General features: G+C 57.8%; 1 protein-coding gene across 2 annotated transcripts in view; it reads left to right on the forward strand.

Annotated features, from left to right (window-relative positions):
- LOC137521990 (basal cell adhesion molecule-like) overlaps positions 1–5,282 on the forward strand; it is a 129,839-nt gene extending 124,557 nt beyond the window's left edge. For both annotated transcript variants that reach the window (XM_068241978.1, XM_068241979.1), the window contains exon 8: positions 5,045–5,282. The gene's annotated coding sequence lies outside the window, so the exon portion shown is untranslated. The remainder of the gene's footprint in view (positions 1–5,044) is intronic.
- The last annotated feature ends 706 nt before the right edge of the window (positions 5,283–5,988 follow it).

The raw sequence follows: 5,988 nt of genomic DNA on the forward strand, positions 1-5,988 counted from the left end.
CTTGCACCTCCTGGCTCTGTAGTGCGCACGCTTGCACCTCCTGGCTCTGTAGTGCGCACGCTTGCACCTCCTGGCTCTGTAGTGCGCACGCTTGCACCTCCTGGCTCTGTAGTGCGCACGCTTGCACCTCCTGGCTCTGTAGTGCGTATGCTTGCACCTCCTGGCTCTGTAGTGCGTATGCTTGCACCTCCTGGCTCTGTAGTGCGTATGCTTGCACCTCCTGGCTCTGTACTGTGCACGCTAGCACCTCCTGGCTCTGTAGTGCGTATGCTTGCACCTCCTGGCTCTGTACTGCACACGCTTGCACCTCCTGGCTCAGTAGTGCGCATGCTTGCGTCTGGATGCACCTCTTGGAAGTACACCCTGCCGCAACTACTTCTGAAGCCGGCCTAGGGGTCCAGAAATGGCTGAATGTCAGCGGGGCCCGGTGGTGGAACAAGCGGACAGATCACGGACCGGGATCTGTGGGACCCAGGGCCTTCCCTCTCTGTAGGCGACGAGTAACTTGCAGCGAGTTCCCCTGGGAGTTGCAGGACGGGGCCGGTGCACCACTGACATCTGTACAAGACATCTGTGATAGAGCAGCCATTCAGATGCACAGCTTCTTGGGAGGATGGCTGCACTTTTTAAATAGAGTAGTTCTCCATCCCCTGCGCAGGTGACGAAGAGGGAGAGGGGCGGAGACAGAGCAATGATGGGAAGGGATGGAAGGAATGAGGACACAAGTAATATGGTAACAGGGGGAGGGATTATGGTAGGCGGGGTGATTATGATAAGCAGGGGACAGTATTATGCTAAGTGGGGGAGGGGGTATGGTAAGCGGGGGAGGGTATTATGGTAAGATGGGGAGGGGCTGGGAAGCAGGGAAAGAGGCGAGAATAGGAAAGAGAAACACATGAAGTAGTAGATTGCTGAAGTTGTCTGTGTAGCTAAGAAAGAAGCGACAGAGTTTTGGGACACACTCGTGAACACTGACGTCTTTAAACAAACCTGTGTTTACCCCGATTGGAGCACGGAAACGGTCTGGCCACCTTCAACTGGACTTTTAAACCTGCTCAGTTTTTAGGCGGTAAAAAGTCTTAGAGACTCTGAAGCCAATTTAAAATCTTGTTTTTACATTCTATTTATGTTAAGAAGTATCACTAGACCTAAAACACTGCATTTCCATGGCTAAACGGGGGGTTTAGACCCCTCAAATCCCGGGGCAAACATCCTCGAATTTCTTGGTCGTGGTTTTTGCTGCCCGGGGAGGCAGAGCTTTGCCCTGTAGCTCTGCTTCACTGTTGTCAGTCTGCCCGTGGATCTCCGCCTCTCCCCGCCCCTCTTAGTGAAGAAAGACTGAGAGGGGCGGGGAGAGGCAGCGATTGGCGCAGAGTGACTACAGTGAGGCAGAGCTACAGTACTGAGCTCTGCCTCTTACAGGAAGTGCTGCCTGAAAGTTGCTCAGAGGATTTGGGGGGGGGGGGTCTAAACCCCTCGTTCTGCAGCGTTTTAGGTCTACTGATAATTCTTAACATAAATAGTAGGTAAAAACGAGATTTGAAATAGTCTTCAGAGTTTCTTTAAGTCTGGGTCGTATAACAACATGGTGTGTCTGTGACCCCCTCATGGCTGGGGCTGTTTGGTGTGTCTGTGACCCCCTCATGGCTGGGGCCGTTTGGTGTGTCTGTGACCCCCTCATGGCTGGGGCCGTTTGGTGTGTCTGTGACCCCCTCATGGCTGGGGCCGTTTGGTGTGTCTGTGACCCCCTCATGGCTGGGGCCGTTTGGTGTGTCTGTGACCCCCTCCCATCACTGGGGCCGTTTGGTGTGTCTGTGACCCCCTCATGGCTGGGGCCGTTTGGTGTGTCTGTGACCCCCTCATGGCTGGGGCCGTTTGGTGTGTCTGTGACCCCCTCATGGCTGGGGCCGTTTGGTGTGTCTGTGACCCCCTCCCATCACTGGGGCCGTTTGGTGTGTCTGTGACCCCCTAATGGCTGGGGCCGTTTGGTGTGTCTGTGACCCCCTCATGGCTGGGGCCGTTTGGTGTGTCTGTGACCCCCTCATGGCTGGGGCCGTTTGGTGTGTCTGTGACCCCCTCATGGCTGGGGCCGTTTGATGTGTCTGTGACCCCCTCATGGCTGGGGCCGTTTGGTGTGTCTGTGACCCCCTCATGGCTGGGGCCGTTTGGTGTGTCTGTGACCCCCTCATGGCTGGGGCCGTTTGGTGTGTCTGTGACCCCCTCATGGCTGGGGCCGTTTGGTGTGTCTGTGACCCCCTCATGGCTGGGGCCGTTTGGTGTGTCTGTGACCCCCTCATTGCTGGGGCCGTTTGGTGTGTCTGTGACCCCCTCCCATCACTGGGGCCGTTTGGTGTGTCTGTGACCCCCTCATGGCTGGGGCCGTTTGGTGTGTCTGTGACCCCCTCATGGCTGGGCCGTTTGGTGTGTCTGTGACCCCCTCATGGCTGGGGCCGTTTGGTGTGTCTGTGACCCCCTCATGGCTGGGGCCGTTTGGTGTGTCTGTGACCCCCTCATGGCTGGGGCCGTTTGGTGTGTCTGTGACCCCCTCATGGCTGGGCCGTTTGGTGTGTCTGTGACCCCCTCATGGCTGGAGCCGTTTGGTGTGTCTGTGACCCCCTCATGGCTGGGGCCGTTTGGTGTGTCTGTGACCCCCTCATGGCTGGGGATGTTTGGTGTGTCTGTGACCCCCTCATGGCTGGGGCCGTTTGGTGTGTCTGTGACCCCCTCATGGCTGGGGCCGTTTGGTGTGTCTGTGACCCCCTCATGGCTGGGGCCGTTTGGTGTGTCTGTGACCCCCTCATGGCTGGGGCCGTTTGGTGTGTCTGTGACCCCCTCATGGCTGGGGCCGTTTGGTGTGTCTGTGACCCCCTCATGGCTGGGGCCGTTTGGTGTGTCTGTGACCCCCTCATGGCTGGGGCCGTTTGGTGTGTCTGTGACCCCCTCATGGCTGGGGCCGTTTGGTGTGTCTGTGACCCCCTCATGGCTGGGGCCGTTTGGTGTGTCTGTGACCCCCTCATGGCTGGGGCCGTTTGGTGTGTCTGTGACCCCCTCATGGCTGGGGCCGTTTGGTGTGTCTGTGACCCCCTCATGGCTGCGGCCGTTTGGTGTGTCTGTGACCCCCTCATGGCTGGGGCCGTTTGGTGTGTCTGTGACCCCCTCATGGCTGGGGCCGTTTGGTGTGTCTGTGACCCCCTCATGGCTGGGGCCGTTTGGTGTGTCTGTGACCCCCTCATGGCTGGGGCCGTTTGGTGTGTCTGTGACCCCCTCATGGCTGGGGCCGTTTGGTGTGTCTGTGACCCCCTCATGGCTGGGGCCGTTTGGTGTGTCTGTGACCCCCTCATGGCTGGGGCCGTTTGGTGTGTCTGTGACCCCCTCATGGCTGGGGCCGTTTGGTGTGTCTGTGACCCCCTCATGGCTGGGGCCGTTTGGTGTGTCTGTGACCCCCTCATGGCTGGGGCCGTTTGGTGTGTCTGTGACCCCCTCATGGCTGGGGCCGTTTGGTGTGTCTGTGACCCCCTCATGGCTGGGGCCGTTTGGTGTGTCTGTGACCCCCTCATTGCTGGGGCCGTTTGGTGTGTCTGTGACCCCCTCATGGCTGGGGCCGTTTGGTGTGTCTGTGACCCCCTCATGGCTGGGGCCGTTTGGTGTGTCTGTGACCCCTTCATGGCTGGGCCGTTTGGTGTGTCTGTGACCCCCTCATGGCTGGGCCGTTTGGTGTGTCTGTGACCCCTTCATGGCTGGGGCCGTTTGGTGTGTCTGTGACCCCCTCATGGCTGGGGCCGTTTGGTGTGTCTGTGACCCCCTCACGGCTGGGGCCGTTTGGTGTGTCTGTGAACCCCTCATCGCTGGGGCTGTTTGGTGTGTCTGTGACCCCCTCATGGCTGGGGCCGTTTGGTGTGTCTGTGACCCCCTCATGGCTGGGGATGTTTGGTGTGTCTGTGACCCCCCTCCCATCACTGGGGCCGTTTGGTGTGTCTGTGACCCCCTCATGGCTGGGGCCGTTTGGTGTGTCTGTGACCCCCTCATGGCTGGGGCCGTTTGGTGTGTCTGTGACCCCCTCATGGCTGGGGCCGTTTGGTGTGTCTGTGACCCCCTCCCATCACTGGGGCCGTTTGGTGTGTCTGTGACCCCCTCATGGCTGGGGCCGTTTGGTGTGTCTGTGACCCCCTCATGGCTGGGGCCGTTTGGTGTGTCTGTGACCCCCTCATGGCTGGGGATGTTTGGTGTGTCTGTGACCCCCCTCCCATCACTGGGGCCGTTTGGTGTGTCTGTGACCCCCTCATGGCTGGGGCCGTTTGGTGTGTCTGTGACCCCCTCATGGCTGGGGCCGTTTGGTGTGTCTGTGACCCCCTCCCATCACTGGGGCCGTTTGGTGTGTCTGTGACCCCCTCATGGCTGGGGCCGTTTGGTGTGTCTGTGACCCCCTCATGGCTGGGGCCGTTTGGTGTGTCTGTGACCCCCTCCCATCACTGGGGCCGTTTGGTGTGTCTGTGACCCCCTCATGGCTGGGGCCGTTTGGTGTGTCTGTGACCCCTTCATGGCTGGGCCGTTTGGTGTGTCTGTGACCCCCTCATGGCTGGGCCGTTTGGTGTGTCTGTGACCCCTTCATGGCTGGGGCCGTTTGGTGTGTCTGTGACCCCTTCATGGCTGGGCCGTTTGGTGTGTCTGTGACCCCTTCATGGCTGGGCCGTTTGGTGTGTCTGTGACCCCCTCATGGCTGGGGCCGTTTGGTGTGTCTGTGACCCCCTCATGGCTGGGGCCGTTTGATGTGTCTGTGACCCCCTCATGGCTGGGGCCGTTTGGTGTGTCTGTGACCCCCTCATGGCTGGGGCCGTTTGGTGTGTCTGTGACCCCCTCATGGCTGGGGCCGTTTGGTGTGTCTGTGACCCCCTCATGGCTGGGCCGTTTGGTGTGTCTGTGACCCCCTCATGGCTGGGGCCGTTTGGTGTGTCTGTGACCCCCTCATGGCTGGGGCCGTTTTGCGTGTCTGTGACCCCCTCCCATTACTGGGGCTGTTTCGTGACTCTCTCTTGTGTCTCCTCAGGGGCTCAGCGAGGGGCGGAGACCCGACAAGACATCCCCGCCCACATCTCACTTCCTGCTTTCTACTACTGGTGACGGGAATTAAAGACGTGAAAACTCCAAAGATGACAAACTATGAACTGCTTTGCACTTTATGATGTGGTGTTTCCGGGTGAATCTTACTGTAGCCGGCTGTCATTTCTAGATTTTAATCACAAGGATTTTATGTTGTTTTTATAAAATGTCGATTTTGTGCCATATTCACAGCGCGGCAGCCATTTTGTTAGCTGGGATGGCAACGAGACGGTCCGTCCCACTGGGAGTAAGTCACTATCCTGAGACATGGGGGTGTCACGCTTCATGTGACATGGAGGGGATCCTGGTGACCTAAAGAGGCCCTGTAGTGACATATAGTAGAATTTTCAGGATACCCACTTAGTTATTATCCTGGTTTCATCATGAGAAACACTTCCTATATCTATATATTGCGGTATACTGGTGTGTAGCCCCACCCTGCCAGTGATTCTTAGCCTAGGCTTTTTAGATATGCAAGTATATTTTGTACTGGCTTCAGAACTCTCAGTAAACAGACATTCCGCAGAGATCACCTGTCTGGACTAAATATGCTGCCACCTGTGATAAATTTCAGAATGTAAATCTGGGTGAGGGGAGGACAAGCAGCAGGGGCAGGATACAGGTAGTCTAGCTCGCCATGGGCTTCAGTCATTTTTTTTTGTCCCCAGTTCAGGGAAAATGTAAGCTTCAAGCCTATCTAGATGTTATGTCTCTGGATGCGGATGATGACATCACTCCTGCAGCCGGGATCATTGCGGTGTTGCGTGACCAGCGGTTGTGCAGCTCTGGAATTCCTTGTGTATCCAAACTACTGTGATGCTGCAGACCTCCAGGTCTCTCTGTAGAGGAAGTCAGGTCTGGGACACGCCCCTAGCAGAGGTGGGAGGAGTT

Source organism: Hyperolius riggenbachi, chromosome 6 (assembly GCF_040937935.1).
Source record: "Hyperolius riggenbachi isolate aHypRig1 chromosome 6, aHypRig1.pri, whole genome shotgun sequence".
NCBI classification, from domain to species: domain Eukaryota; kingdom Metazoa; phylum Chordata; class Amphibia; order Anura; family Hyperoliidae; genus Hyperolius; species Hyperolius riggenbachi.